Genomic DNA, 17077 nt, shown 5'->3' with positions numbered 1-17077 from the left:
TGTGTGTGGTTGTGTGTGTGTGTGTGTGTGTGTGTGTGTGTGTGGTTGTGTGTGTGTGTGGTTGTGTGTGTGTGGTTGTGTGTGTGTGGTTGTGTGTGTGTGGTTGTGTGTGTGTGGTTGTGTGTGTGTGGTTGTGTGTGTGTGTGTGGTTGTGTGTGTGTGTGTGGTTGTGTGTGTGTGTGGTTGTGTGTGTGTGTGGTTGTGTATGGTTGTGTGTGTGGTTGGTTGTGTGTGGTTGTGTGTGTGCGGTTGTGTGTGTGTGGTTGTGTGTGTGTGGTTGTGTGTGTGTGGTTGTGTGTGTGTGGTTGTGTGTGTGTGGTTGTGTGTGTGGTTGTGTGTGTGGTTGTGTGTGTGGTTGTGTGTGTGGTTGTGTGTGTGGTTGTGTGTGTGGTTGTGTGTGCGGTTGTGTGTGTGGTTGTGTGTGTGGTTGTGTGTGTGGTTGTGTGCATGGTGTGTGTGCGCGGTTGTGTGTGGGGCGGTTGTGTATGGTTGTATATGTGGTTGTGTAGTTGTGGTTGTGTGCGTGTGGTTGTGTGCGTGTGGTTCTGTGTGTGTGGTTGTGTGTGTGTGGTGTTGGGTGTGGTTGTGTGGTTGGGTGAGTGGTTGTGTGTTTATGTGTGGTTGTGTGTGTGGTTGTATGTGTGGTTGTATGTGTGGTTGTATGTGTGGTTGTATGTGTGGTTGTATGTGTGGTTGAATGTGTGGTTGAATGTGTGGTTGAATGTGTGGTTGAATGTGTGGTTGTATGTGTGGTTGTATGTGTGGTTGTATGTGTGGTTGTATGTGTGGTTGTATGTGTGGTTGTATGTGTGGTTGTATGTGTGGTTGTATGTGTGGTTGTATGTGTGGTTGTATGTGTGGTTGTATGTGTGGTTGTATGTGTGGTTGTATGTGTGGTTGTATGTGTGGTTGTATGTGTGGTTGTTGTGGCAATGTGTGTGGCTGTGGCAATGTGTGTGTGGTTGTGTGTTTGTGGTTGTATGTGTGGTTGGGTGTTTTGTGTGGTTGTGGTTTTGTGTGTGGTTGTGTGGGTGTTGTGTGTGTTTGTGTGTGGTTGTGTGTGTGGGGGGGTTGTATGTGTGGTTGGGTGTGTGTGGTTGGGTGGGTCTGGGGTTGGTTGTGTGGTAGTGTGTATGTTTGTGGTTGTGTGTGTGGGGGGGGTTTGTGTGACAGCAATACTAAAAGCATCTCAAACTAAAGGAACACAAACATCGAGTTTGTGGAAAGAGAAAGCACATTGTAAATCAAACTGACGCAGCAAAGCATTAACACAACATGTTCTTTGATGTTTGATGTTCTTTGAACGAGAGCATCAAAGGGGCGCTGCTAAAGTGATCATGGGCAAAAGTGACACATGTTCTTCGAAGTTTGATGTTCTAAAGTGATCGCGGGTGCTTAATGAGTATGACTAGGTTTGCCATTTGGCGCATCGGCTCCTAAGCGCGTGCACATGTCACATGTCACTTTAGCTCTAGGCTGGCCATGGTAGCATTTTTTGAGCCCTCACTAAATGTCTCGCCAGAGCCGCGCATGCGCTGGATCTGGCAAGACCTAAAAAAAAGGCACAATAAGAAAAAGTTTTTTCTATGTAGGGAGCTGCTTTGATAAAGGTCAATAATGCAATAGAAATGTTCTGGTGTATCATTAGACGGCAGAAAAAGGACAGCAACCATGGACAAGAAAGATTATAGCAATGTGATCGCTTCAACAGTAGTTGCTGGAGTGGAAAATTTTCAAGAAGTAAAACCGAAATGACACGCAATAAAAGAAAGAGCTTACACAGACTAGGAAAAGGTGACATAAATTACCAGCAAACAACGATGCTCGGTGCTTGTTAAGTTCAAAACAGTCCTCGACGTGACATCAGCCTCAAGTCTCCTCAAAGCGGCCACATCTGTTAATAAGCATTTTCCTTCGGAATCACAATGGTTTTCAGGTCGGAGACAAATATGCCCTCACAAAAACATATTCTGGGTCTGCTTTATGACACGTCAGTGCTCTCCATGACCCCCAACACTGCTGCAGTTTAGCCTAAAGGGGTGGGAATGTGTGAAACGGAGGGGAGGTCGGGTAGGTTAGCGGTGCCACACATCGAAAGGGGCGCACTTTTGTCCCTGCCTCTTGACAGTTATGCGCAAATACTTCTCCTTGATAGCCCCCTGCTAGGAAGTGTTAAACCTGCCAAATGCAGACAATTACAGGCTGGCTCACCAGCAAAATGAAGGCAGGGTGATGACTGATGCAAGGCCTCCGAGCTAAAGGGGAAGCGTTTGCATTTCTTTTGGCTTGCAAATGTTTCGTGTTTCCTATGTATGCAATGGGGGAGGGGGAGCTTAAGTCCACTGATCTGGCCATTGCTGAATATTTCAGCAGATTATCCTTCCAACACACAGTGCTGAGTCTGCTAGGCAGAAGGCAACTCTCTCCTCACACCAGGGGGGCAAAGCAGGGCCCTGTAGCCCCTGCAGTGCCTGTGGGGGACAGTCTTCCCTATGGTAGAGGGGGCCCTCACACACATCCAGTGACAGTATAATCTGGCAAGATAAGAAAAGCTAATTCTGCCGTCTGGCTGTAGCCTATGCTTGGAAAATGGCAGGAAACTAAATAACAAAGTTGCACAATTTAAATTTATTATTGCAATATACAAGACCAGAAGAGAAGGTGACCTCCCTGAGCATATGAGGAGGGAGAAAAACAGAGTGAACTGGAGGGGGAAACAGGGAAAGAGAAACAATAGAGGACAATAAAGAAACACCAACAGAGCACAGAAAAGGAGAGAGTTAATAGTGTCGGGTGTACACGTAAGCGGATGAGGGACTGGATAGCAAAGTGAGAGGGAGAGAGCACACATCAGGAGAGAGGTTTTATAGCTGCAGGAGAGTAAAAAGCTGAGCCAGAGGAGACGAGAGACCAGATATGACAAGCCCGTGAATGGTGCAAGAAACTTAAGCGTGCAGACTCTTTCCCCGGTGCCCACCCCATTCACCCACTCCTTTGTTAACAACATCAATGCCTTGTTAACTAAATTGTCTTTTTAAAGACCTGTGATGTACTCATGTGCGGCCGGCCGCAGTAAGACAGCAGAGCACAACAGCTCCTCTCCCCCCACGTGAGCCAGGCAGGGGGCATGGTGTTGCTCTGGCCCTTGGGCCATTCACACCACGGCTCCCCATGTGCCGGCCCGGCCCAGAAACACTGTTTTCACCTGACTCCGCCGTTAGGCACCACAGTTTATTATACTTTGGCTCCCTCAAGAGGCCAAAACCTGCAACAACTATGAAAATCAGTGACACTCTGCTTAAACCGGGTCTGCTGATTTTCATCCGGTAGGGTACTGTCGGGTAGAGTCGGTTTTAACCGACTTCCGGACAGCCTAGGTATAAAAGGGTGGACAAGGGGGAGGAGGGTGGGTCAGTGAGGAATCCACAGGCAGATACTGTATCCACCAGAAAAAGCATTACCGAAGGTAAGTAACTTTTTCTTCTGATGGATACATCTGCCTGTGGATTTGTCACCTTATTAATAGAATCCTACAGTAGTCCAACCCCCGGATGGAGGGTGTCCACCCTTCAATTCCAAAAAGTTTTGCAAAACAGAGCCCTTAAAATGGCCGTCCCTCCTCACCTCGGAATCCAAGCAGTAATGCTTTGCGAAAGTGTGGAGGGAGGCCCAAGTTGCGGCTTTACAGGTGTCCAACACAGGAACACCCCTGGACAAAGCAGAAGTAAATGATTTAGCCCTGGTGGAATGAGCTCTAATGCCTACAGGGGGCTCCTTACCAGCAAGGGAGTAGCATATCTTGATGCACAAGACTATCCACCTGGATAAAATGCGCTTGTGGACCGCCTTGCCCTTCAAATAACCAGTATATCCAACAAAGAGCTGATCATCTTGACGGAAGTCCTTTTTTCTATCCAAGTAGAAACTAATCGCCCTCTTTGGATCCAAGCGATGAAGCCTCTCCTCCTCCATGGAAGGGTGAGGGGGAAGATAGAAAGTAGGGAGGGTAATGGACTGTCCTAGATGTAAGGGAGTTACCACTTTAGGCAGAAAAGCAGCCCTGGTCCTGAGTACCATCTTTTAAGCATGTATGGTCAGAAAAGGAGGCTTTGAACTCAAAGCCTGAAGCTCACTCACCCTCCTAGCCGAGGTGATAGCCACAAGAAAGACTGTTTTGAATGTAAGAAGTCTAAAAGGACAACTACGCATAGGTTCAAACGTGGAACCTATTAAAAAAGTGAACACAAGATTTAAATCCCATGCTAGTAAGCCCCCTTAATGAACATTAAGACTATAGGAGACTTAAAAAGAGACAGCTGATCGGGCAAACAAAGAAAAGCCGACAAATATCCTTTAACAGTGGCCACAGTGCAACCCTGCTCAGCCAAATGAAGTGAAAAACAAAGAACATCAGAAAGATGCGCTTTCAGAGGATCAATAGATTTCTCTCCACACCATCTAACAAATTTCGGCCACAGTAGAAGTAGATGGACTTGGTGGAGTGTCGCCTGGCCGATAAAATAACATCTACCATGTCAGGCGGGAGTGAAAAAGAATTCAGGTTGCCCCGTTCAATCTCCATGCATGAAGGTGCAGGCTCTGGAGGTGGGGGTGTTGAACTTGCCCCTCCATCTGAGAGAGGAAGTCTGCCCTGAGAGGGAGATGGAGTGGAGGGTGCGATGAGAGGTGATGTAGGTCTGTGTACCACACCCTTCTTGGCCAATCCGGGGCGATAAATATAACTTGGACCCAGTCTTGGCAAATCTTCCTCAGAACCTGAGGAATCAAGGGTATGGTATGAAACGTGTAAAGGAGTTGTGAGCTTCAACTCAACTGAAACGCGTCCCCAAAAGCACCCTGCCTCGGAAACTGGAGACTGCAGAATGACGGGCAGTGCACGTTCTCGAGAGTGGCAAGCAGGTCCACCCAAGGAGTTCCCCACATCCGGGAGATGTGATGAACTACCTTCGGATGAAGCCTCCACTGGTGGTCAGCGGAGAACTGTCAACTGAGACTGCACGTACGTTCTGCACCCCGGCCAGATGATTTACCATCAAGCAAATCCGCTGGTCCTGGGCCCAGGACCAGAGCCGCAACGCCTCTCTGCAGAGACGGTACAACCCTACTCCTCCCTGTTTGTTGACATACTACATCGCGGTAGTGTTGTCAGTCAACACTTGAACCGACTGACCACGAAGGGAAGGGAGAAAGGCCTTCTCCGCCAAACGTTTCGCCTGCAATTCTAGAAGGTTGATGTGAAGCAACCTTTCCTCTGGAGACCAAAGACCCTTGATCTCTAGAACCCCCATATGAGCACCCCACCCTAGGGTAGAGGCATCCGTTATCACTGTGGCCACCGATGGAGGAAAATGGAAGGGCTTTCCTTGAGACAGATTGCCCTCCACGCTCCACCAGGACAGGTCTGCTGCAGCTTCTCTGTAGTTCCTAATTGACTCTCTGAGATCTCTGTTGTGTTGATACCACTGCCTGTGGAGATACCACTGGAGTGCCCTCATGTGCCAGCGTGCATGGTTGACCTACAGGATGCAGGAAGCGAACAGACCGAGCAGGCGAAGGACCTTCAGAACCGGAACATACTGCTCCATTGTAAAACAAGGGAATCATTTCCTGAATGTCGACAATCCTTTGTTGAGGAGGGAATGCCCAACACACAGTGGTATCCACTCCTGCCCCTATGAACAGGTTGCACTGAGAGGGCACCAGGTGAGACTTGGGTATATTTATCGAAAAACCCAACTTGTACAACAACTGGTTTGTAACCTGCATATGATGACTCACCATCTCTGGAGACTTCCTTCAACAGCCAGTGTCCAGGTAGGGGAAAACTGGAATCCCCGACTTCCTGAGATGGGCAGCCACCACTGCCATCGCCTTGGTGAAGACTCGAGGTGTGGTAGTAAGACCAAACGGAAGGACCGCAAACTGGTAGTGTTGCGACCTAACCGTAAACCGGAGATACTTCCTGTGTGACTTCAAAATTGGGATGTGAAAATACGCATCCTGCAAGTCGATGGACACCATCCAGTCCTCTTGCTGCAATGCCTAAAGAACCTGCGCTAGCGTGAGCATCTTGAACCTCTCCTGCTTGAGAAACAGATTCAAGATTCTGAGGTCCAGTGTGGGGCGTAACCTGCCATCCTTCTTGGGAATCAGGAATTACCGGGAGTAGCAACCCTGGCCCCTTTCCTGCTCGGAACCACCTCAATCACACCTTTTTGTAACAGGGTAAGAACCTCCGTCTGAAGGAGAAGTAAATGATCCTTCGTGCAAAACCCTTGGCAAGGAGGGTAAGGAGGAGGGAATTCCCGGAAGGGCGTACCTATTTTGTTCCAAATCTAAAACCCAAAGGTCCAAAGTGATTAATTTCCAATCTTGTAGAAAATGTATAAGCCGGCTAGGGCTGCTTTCCTGCATTACCAGGGGTTGGGGAGGTAGAGGAGGAGGAGGAAGAAGGCTGACGTCCGGCTCCACGAAGACTACCTCTGCCTTTACCCCTGGAGCTCTTATACAAGGGGTTCTGCTGCTGCTGCTGTTGCTGAGGCTGTCTGGACCCACGAGAGGAAGACTTCCCAAAGCCACGTATCGCTTATATCCATAGCCTCTTGTCTGAGTCTGCAGACGCAAAGACTTTGCCATTGCCTTACTGTCCCTAAATCTTTTCAGGGCAGAATCTGCCTTTTCACCAAAAAGCTTGAACCCATCAAATGGCAAATCTAGAAGAGCAGCCTGCACGTCAGGAGAGAACCCAGAAGACCTTAACCATGCATGTCTTCTTGTCGCAATGGATGAAACCATTACTCTGGCAACAGAATCTGCTGTGTCCAAACCAGACTGTATGACTCAGCGATCCACAGCCTGAGAATCTGTCAACACTTTACTCAGATTCCCCGTCCTCTTCAGACAACTTTGGAAGAAGCTGTTTTGCAGAGTCCATTAGGGCATGAATATATCTGCCCAAGAGACAAGTGGTGTTGGTAGACTTCAGAGCCATATTAGCAGATGAAAAGACCTTTTTCGCAGATTGCTCCAACTTTTTGGAATCCCTGCCTGTGGGAGCCTGTGAAAAGGCCCTGTAGATTGCTTCGAACAAGAAGCCTGCACCACCGTACTTTCAGGAGATGGGTGAGAGGAAAGGAAAACCGGATCTCCAGAAGCAGGTCTATACCTTTTTGAGACGGACTTCAAAACCGCAGGAGCCGAAAGAGGCTTACGCCACACATCGAGAATTGGCTCAGTCAGAGCATCATTGAATGGCAAAAGTAGTTCAAACACTAAAGATGGGGAATGAAGCACCTCCGTAAAAAGATTAGGCTTATACTCCGCCACAGGAAGCTGCAAATCCAACAGATCTACAGCCTTCCTAATAACCATATGATAAGGAGCAACATCCTTCGAGGGAGAAGCCTATTGAGAAGCAATGTCCCACTCCGGAGAAGTGTCAAGCCCACTTGCCTCACACAAGTCTTCAAACATCTTCTGTGTCATACACCTCTCCTTCCTCCCTCTCTTCAGCCCGGTACTGCTCCTCTTCCAACAATCTCTGCGCCTCTCTCGAGCGCATCTTCGGTTGCGGTGTCTGAGGTGCCACACGCGGCGCCAACGGCTCCGGGAGCGGCGTCGAAGGTGGATCAACAACTGTAGCCGCACCAATCAAATTCAAGAAGCTTCACGAGATGGAGCAGGGGACTGACCATACGGCATCGACATTCTCGGAGCCGGGAAGGGCCAGGACGGCATTGCTTGCATGAATGGCATAAAGGGGGCCTGAGGATACTGGTGAGGCACACCCAAATTATATGCCAAAGGACCCATGGGACCAGAAGATGCTCCAGAGGGGTATGAGGACCTGGTGAACACACCATACATTGCATTTAAAAAATGCGAGGGATCCGAACCCGGCGTCGGAAACTGAAGGTATGAAGCCGGTTGGACATCCAAACGAGGTACCTCTGGAATTGGAGCCGCTGGAGTCAGAGGTGGAACAGCCGAAGCCGAAGGAACCTCATCATCCGGATTCGACCCATCTTCTGGAGCCGGTGAGAATCTCGGCGTTGTCATCTGCTCTGGACTCCCCTTATAGGAAGGAGATTGAGCCGGAGTTGCCGGAGGAGACACTGGAGGAGAAATCAAGTCCTTTTCTCGACGTCGAGCAGGAGAAGGCGACCTCAACACCATAGACTTCGAGGATTGGCGCAGAGAAGCATGTATCCTCTTCTTCTCATGCTTCCTCTTGGAGTCGTGAGAGGTCGAAGATCTGGACTTTGACCTTTTACAACCCCTTTTTTTCTTTACTTGCCTTGGCCATGTAAGGTTTGATTTCTTGCTTCTTCAACGCCTTAGGATTCATCTTCCTGCACGAAGAACATCCCTCGACGTCGTGGTCTGAAGATAAACACCAAAGGCAATCTTCATGTGGGTCAGTCATTGACATATGTTTACCGCACTCCCTGCAGGGCTTAAAACTGGACTTCCTCTGAGGAGACATGACAAAGAAGAAAGTGATACAATCGAAATAACAAAGTATCCAAACGCAGTATGGAGAGTCCCAGAAAAAAACGTTAGCGTCGACAGCACGGAAAAAATGGAACTGACATCATCATGCAGACGTGGTCCTCTCATGGCTCCTGTGATGTCATGCAAAGCTGCGTGCGGAGCCATGTCATTGTGACGACCATGTCGGCGCGGAGAGCTAGGTAAAATTTCCGCGGAAGGCTAGCGGAGGGGATATTCATAAGTTGAGGAATCCAAAGGCAGATGTATCCATCAGAAAACTCTGTCACTAAGACTGATGCACACACCATACACCGAGCTATGAACTCATTGATAGTTTAGGGGCTGACTAATTCCAAAATACTTTTAATTTGACTTCAGGGTACTCGAGGATTGCCTCAACTTAGTATGCAAAGGAAAGGTCCACATTATCTATCCAGACAAGCATTTCCAATCCCGGTTAATGTTCTTCGGATTAAAAAATACTCTTGCCACCTGGAAATGGTTGGTCAGGTCAACTACTGGGTCCTGGCAGTGTCGGATTAGTTCAGCACTGCCTACTTAGATGACACAGCAGTCTTCATCTCCTGCTGGGAAGATCAATTTAACCCCCATAAGTAAGTGTTCAGGCCATGCAATAGACAGATCTGACTCCCAAGGCAAGTAAGTGCCAGTTAAGGCAGGGTTTCTTGATGTACCTAGGTGGTGGTGGACACATATCGCCCCACTAACACAAGATCCAGACCACCATGGCTTGTGAGCCTCTAAAGACCCAAATGAGAGCCTCCTTGGGCTATTACTGGACGTTTGTGAAGGTTTATGGGAGCATAGGTGCACCCATGACCAAGCCCACTTCCAAGAACCTACCCAGAAAGGTGGTGTGGACAGTGGCTAGAGAGAAGGGTTGCCACCTTGGAGGACCCATGCACTGTACCAGTCCTAAAGGCCCCCAACTTCAGTAAGGAATTTATGGTGAACAAAGATGCTTCAGAGCATATCACTGTGGCATCTCTTTCAGAGCTCAATGAACAGGGGCCTAGACAAACCTGTAGGGTTCATCAGCCGAATGGCTACCAGCCAGGGAGCAAAAGTGGAATGACACTGAAAGAGAAGCATTCGCTGTGCCCTGGTCTCTCACAAAACTGGGACCCTACGGGTTTGGTACTCAAGAGTTCAGACCAAGCACAGGCTCACGGATGGCTCATACAAATGCTGGGAGAGAATCCAAAACTGCTGGGTTGGTCCATCTCCCTACACTGTATGGACTTCATGGTGGAATTATGCCAATGCTGATGGTCCATCATAGATTTTTCTGCCTTAGTGATGATTAGTCCCATGAGGATGGGTAGCTCTTCCCACCTTCTGCTGGGGGCAGGCGGAGCCCATGTAGGAAATGCCCAAATTTTGTGTGATGTCCCCCCAGATTTTTGCCCAATCTGCTTTGGTGACTTTAGAATTCTGTGCTAACCAGAAGCACAATGCTCTTCCCCTTTAATCATGGTTGAAATGGCCCGTTCCTAATTGGCACACTTACCTTGCTGCTACATCCCTAGTATATGGCATAGAACGTGCACCCTGGCTCTGGAAATAAAATGTTACTTGTGAACTTCAGCACCTATTGTGCCATCCACTGCAGTGGCAGGGCAAACATGACTCCAGGCCTACCCAGTGTAGCCCGACTTCTGTAGCGTAAAACATGCAGTGTAACCGGTCAAAATAACTCTCTATGACAGGTAAAGCTTAATCTTGTAAATATTAGTAAGCCACCCCTATGTTGATCTTGCAGCCCACAGGGCAGGGTGCATGGCATTTAAAAGTGGAACTAGTAGAAACTTCACTGCATGGATGCTCTGGCTGGCTCATACAGTATAACTGGGAAGAGGGATTGAATATTAATTCTGGTATCTCTGGGTTGAGACCAACTAGAAACATAATTAAACCACTTTTTAAATATTTAATAAAAATCCAACTCAATGGTGAATTGGATGTTTAATACATATTAAAGAACAGTTACTTTTGTAAAGTTACATTTTCCCTATCAGAGGTCCTGCGTGCTAATTTGCATTAGCTATCCAGCAGTAGCCCAGCCAGTATTAGCCCTACTGAGGTGTCAAAACTGAATAACAGAGCAGAGGCAATGGCCTTGGAGTGGGGAAGAGGTTTTGTTCCCCTGGCTGGAAGATCAGTTGAGGTGGGCCCAGAAACGTAATTTACTTCAAAAGGGCCTCCCTTGTTACCAGCAAATATTAGGCGACATATGGAAAAGCCCCGGCGCCTGTCCTCCCAATCAGGCTAGCATTAAACCCAGTAGGGGCCAAGCTGCCTTCAGAACTGGTTTGGGGGTAGCTACAAAGGAGGGAACTTTTCATTGCTCTAGCTAGCCACACCTCTTGGTGGGCACACAGCCTGTGCAAGGGGGATAAGGGTTCTCCCATCCGGATTTTGAAAGTGAGTGGTAATGTGAGATTTCTTTGCAGTAGGGCAAACAGGAACTGCTGCAAAAGTGGGTTGGGTTAACGCCCCCCCCCTCCGTCTGGAATCTTTACCCCATGGGTTAGGGAGGTACCAGACATCATCCTCACCTACTACCTAGTGCCAAGAGTCAGTTAGCTGACCTCTTTTGTAACCAAAGGACCACAACAAGCTGCAAAAGTCCTTTTCCCTGAAGTGCTTAGCTAACCAGTGTCAACTGGTCCTGACCTGGACCCTCCTGGTGACCTCTGTTGAAGAAAGGCTTGACCCCCAAGTGCTATTCCTAGGTCATGGGACTTTTAGCAGAGTACAACTAGACTTTTTCTACCATCCCTGAAACTCTTAGGGATTTAGACACATTCTGGACTTCCAGACCCCCAGATGCCGGAGAGACACAACCCCAGCAAGGCGTGACCTTGCTGGGCTAAGAAAACAGGTTTTGCCTGCTCTGCACTCCTCCACAGCAGAAAATCTGATTCAGCGTTCCTCAGCAAAAAGCTATATAGCCTTGTGGCAACCGATATAGCCTGAAGTTTTGCCCTCAATGGATTATTCAGAGCTAAAAAAAGAGACTACGTCCGAAAGCAAAAATCTTGACCGAACTAAGGCGCCAAAGGTATGCAGATAGTGTGAGAATTTCCTTGGCTGCAAAATCTGAATTTATCCTGCCAAAACCAGAATCTTCGGTAGGACCTTGTCCAATGTCTATCCATTTTTGTGAGGACATCTGAAGATAAAGCCTGCTGTCTTGACCCACTTAAGGACTTCTAATTCACAGAACAGGGACTAAGTCCCAAGATAAAAATTCTGACTGGGTTGAACCTGGTTGCTACATCCAAACAGCGCTCCACTTGTAACACTCATCTCGAGTCTGCGGACAATTGCTGTATGGCGCGCGGCGAGCGTGGTGTCAGCTTTCGCTCGCGCCCTCAGAGAGCTCCATTTCCAGGATATCCTGCTTCCGGGTAGGCGTGCGCACTCTGATGACGTGCCTACCCAGACTCCATTTATGCAGGGCTGCGAATTCTGTTCGCAGGGACGCCGGATCAAGGAAGACCCACGCTCAGAGACTCCTTGACCTTTTGGACACTTTCATGAAGGGCGGTAAGGGTGATGTTGTCACTGCTCTGGGGGCATAACATTTAAACTTTACAAGGATGTGAATTGGAACGCTGTGCTCAATTTCCTAGCATCTGCACTTATAGTAGAGGGAAGCTATACCTCCAAGGTGTACTGTGTGTAGATTCATTTTGATAACTCGCCTACACTAAGAGGGCGAGTTATCACAATTTGTCAGTGGAGAGCCTTTATGTGGTAGACAAAAGTAGGCTCCCTTAGTTGTGAGACTATAATAGATGAAGTGAGTACAGGTTGTCTTGAAATGATGTGAACACACTTTAGGCCACAATGAGGTAATACTAGTACCTGGATGGGTTTCAATTCCATACAAATGTCAACTGATTACCTTAATGCTACGCAAAAATATGCGTTTGCACTGTCAAGCTGTCAAATTGGAGGATAAATTACACATACGTAAAGTATCTATTATAAAAATGTCTATCCTCTAGCCCATTCTTTATTAATTAGCAAGTGCTATTACCAATATAAAGTTACTAAATATATTGCACATTAATGGAGAAATATGGACAAATATTTCAACCATTTTTAGAATAAAAAGTTTATTTAAAGAAGTGTGTCGTCAGTTTCAATGGTTTTCATTTACATTTTGAAATGTAACAAATCAGTGGCAAAATGTAAAGAAAGCAACAAAAAGTAAAAGTTACTACATTTTTATAATCATTCCCTAGAGGGCATCTACATGTTAACCAATTTAAGGCCACGGACTTCCTTTTTAAACAACAAACACATTTTACACCTTCAATAAGAAATGTAAAAAAAAAAATGTTCACAATAATTCATATGAAAAATTCAGATGAGTCCAATGGTAGCAGTATTGGTGGCCAACTGGAACAAACCCACTCCACTAGATTAACGCACAGTGAACTGAACAAGCTGCTTTATAATTAATAAGTGCTCTTCAGTCGATTCATTTGGAAGAGGAAACAAAAACTGTATTTCAGGAAAACATGCAATAATGCATGAATATGTGACTTGGAAGTAACATAACTCTCCCTAACATAATAAAAATATTTGCGCGACCATCCGAAAATGCTGTGTGAATACATACAGTATATAACATTTATACAGCCGTAGAAGTACAGAGTAAAGAGAAGTCTGATACTTTAGTTGAGTGATTTGTCACAGTCACCTTAAGTGATGTGCAAAACTTCACAGAAAGAGAGAACATTGCTGCTAAATTTACAAAGGAAAGACTTCCCATACTTTTTTACCCACAGGTAGTGTGCAATTGAAAGATCCCTGCAAGAAGTTGTGATTTCAGCACTTTTTCCTCCATGCAGTGTCAGAGGTAGAGAGAGGCATGTGGCAAGACGGGTATGAACGGTAGGTAGTCGGAAACATAGTTAATGGTGGTGTAGTGGCGAATGGTAATTCAAGATGTTAACTTGAAAACAACTACTGCATGGTTTAAAGTTATTGGGAACATTTTTGAAACATACCTTTATATGTACAGTACACTGAATTGCTAGCCTTCCTGTGTCAAAGCTTGTAACACAAGCGAAACCATATAAAGCATAACAGATGCATGTACACTGCCCAAGCCAAGGCTGACAGAGCTACTGAAGAAGAAGCAGTATAAAACATGCTCCCCATTCTCCCTCTCACGCTCAAGAGTGGGAGACCTTTTATCATCCACACCTGTTATCTACTAAGCGAACAATAGTTAGTGTCTGCTGATCTTCCCTCACTTGTTAGAGAAAATAAATAATGTCCTTAATCTTCCTGCATCTGTGAGTATCTGAGTACCAATTGCTCAATTTGCACCAATGAAGAGGGTGGGAGTATGACGCAAGGCTACACATGCCTTCAGACAGAATCAGCCTTTCAGGTGCTACACCAGAGGCAGATTTCAAGATGGAGCTTTTATCTGGTGCACAACTGGTTGTGAATAATATCAACATTACCTATCTCTTAGGTTACTGGCATTTGTTGAGCATACAATGATCCATTGGTACGGCATCACAGTGCTTTCCCAATTCATTTTTAGTTACAAGTGGGCAGTGTATACCAAGTTTGGGCACAGTGTACATTTATATTGGAGGTGTGAGTATCCGCTCTTTACAACTACACTGAGCACATGAGCTGACAAGTAAGACACTGCAAAAATTGGGAATTTCACAACAGACTTTGTGGCTGGTGTTAGGAAATGCCAAGGCCATACTCACTTTCAGAGGTTTAAAAATGCTATGTTTTACATTGCTAGTCTATGACTGTCTGATTATAGTATTCGTGTTTACAGATTATTTTACTGGAACACAAAACCTCACTTATCAGCAAATATGTTTGCAAAATAAACACCTTATCCAGTCAGCTTTACACTACTGACATCAAGGATAGAGAATGCAGAGTGCTAAGAAGACCTAACTTTTACAATATAGGGTGTTCTAACTACATTGCACAATGTCTGGCTTGTCCTACTCATTTCCCGTGTGACTCTGGGTTCTGTGCAGATGACCAACAAAGAGAAGTGACGAGCATGACATTTTAAACTGATGTTCTAAAAGAAAACACAGGCCCACCTATGTTGAACATGTGGTACAATGTGTAAAAAAGAAAACACTGACAACATGGGGTGTATTATCCTAATATGAAATAGTGTTAAACGAACCCTGACATGGCATTACGCATTGAGCTACATCTCTACTACTATATATAAATTATGCACGTTACACATTATGTCTATCACTAACACATCTCCCTGGCATTCCATTCTGCAGGCCATAACTCATCACCATGGTCCGATTTTAAAGCATAATTAAAAAAAGGAGTAGGGTGGACAGGTGCCAAACAGGCCAGCATGTACTACTGCTGCCACTGCAATGTGCATATGCGTAGGTTACAGAAAAAGCAGTAACAAAAGCTGGGCGTTTTAATTACATTCTTCGGAATCAGGTAACTGACACTTAATGTTTCTTTTTTTGACAAATCCAGACTTCTTTCCCCTAAACTACAGGAACCCATTGGCAACACATTATAACATTTCCATTATGATGCAAGGTGTGGCTTCATGGGTCGAGTATGTAAACGTTAACAATGACACAGAATCTGTACTCTTAATGTTTACCACTGGCAGAAAGTATCTAATTGGAAGCTAACAGCAAAAACAGTTACTGTGCTAGGAACCTGTTCCTGCCCTGGGGGCAGCGCAATAACGAAAGGAGGGTTAGCTGTTAAAAGCTGCTAATCTGTCTTTCACGTTGCAGTAGGCCACGTGACCTGATTTTAAAAAGTGGATTGTTCTCCCCCTTGCAATGCGTGGCTGCACCAGTCTTAAACATGGTCTACGAGTTCCACCCCACTTCAAGTGTCACCCTCAGGGGGTCCAATGACTGCACTGTCAGGGCACCCACTGACAGCTCCTTCACCGCTGCAGATGCTTCTATAATATAGCACAGGCACAAAGCCAGAATATTCTCACATGTGCATGAGGCCACGCACAATTGCAAATGAAAGAACGCCTGCTTCAGACAGTGCCAGGATATATCTAGCGCCTGCATGATTTGGATTAAAAAAGAGGCTGCAAATGTGTCTGCAGTATCTTCTGTAACATAGAAGTGCACAAGGTAAAAAACGCATGTGCACAGCTCTATAGTGCCACTGGGACATTTGTGTATATGGCACCCTGATCTTAACGTAACGAGCACCACTGAAAACAATACAGGATATAAATATTAACCAAAAAAGGCATTAGCTGAATACACTGCAAAGGTTATTGCCCAAGCCCTTGCTCCAATCACATGTCATTTAGCAATCATGCCTGCTCCTGGAAAAACCTGCACTGAATTCATCAGCATCTGGTATTTTCTAAACACCTTCCCTGAGTTCTGAAGGTACAGCAGTATGATATGCATACACCCATGACAGTTTGTGGACAAGGCTCGGAGTAACACAATCAGTTGTAAGAGGTAACGAAGGCGACCAGTAAAGACAAGTGATTCGCATTAAGGGTAACCACATTTCAAAACCCACAAGCAAAACCTCCTCAGAAACACACGGGTCCATCTAAAATATAACTTGTTACCCTTGCAGGAGCATCTCTGGAGTACTTTCAAACATTTGAGTGACTAATATTGGAAAGCTTCTATTAGAATGTAATTAACCAGTGGTTACCCATGGAGGAAATGTTGACAATCACATAAATTGAACGGGATACCTATGTACTGTACTCTATGCTAAAGGAATACCTCAAGCGGGCACAAGCATTCCTATGGTGCAACCAGGTCACTCGGGCCTGGAATGTCCGATGTAATATTAAATAATCAATTGTAGATAATTTTGTTAGATTCGACAGGGGTGGCATGAACTTCAGCAAGAGTAACTAAAATGTCCCACATCATGCAGACATCCCTCCACACAAATCTTGGCAGCAAAGATGTAATAACAAAGCAATGGCTGCACTGGGGAAGTTACACAATGTACGGGCAAGGGTTTTTAGATACGCAAGACAGACTTATAGCGGGAAAACAAATATATTGGTGATTTAATTTCAAGAAGCCTAATAAAAGAAAATCTAGAGTTTGACTCTTGCCACAGTACCCGATGGCCCATTGGAAAGGCTGAGAGGTCAGAAAGATAAAATACTGTCAGAGGTGAAGAAATGCGTCTTCATGGAAGGAAAGTAGAGCACGCAAATGTAAGAACTAGCGCAGAATGGCTAGTGAATGCTAGGGGCGGCCCACAAGCAAAGTATTTCATTATACACAAAAAACTACAGTCCATGTGAATGGGAGGCAACAGTTACATAAAAAAAAGTGCCCAAGTTGGATCATTATTTGACAACATCATGCTTAATGTATGCTGCACATAGGTAAGCATGTAAACCAACAATGTGTGATAACAGATACCTGAATTGCCAGTGGTTGAGAGAATTGGTACACCACTTAGAGGTCTACTGCAATATATAATGAGAAGAGGTTCTGGGCAGAAGAAGGGGGGGGAACCTTTGAACAGCTAA

This window comes from Lissotriton helveticus, chromosome 1_1 (assembly GCF_964261635.1).
Source record: "Lissotriton helveticus chromosome 1_1, aLisHel1.1, whole genome shotgun sequence".
In the NCBI taxonomy this organism is placed as follows: domain Eukaryota; kingdom Metazoa; phylum Chordata; class Amphibia; order Caudata; family Salamandridae; genus Lissotriton; species Lissotriton helveticus.
Note: the sequence above shows the minus strand (reverse complement) of the source record.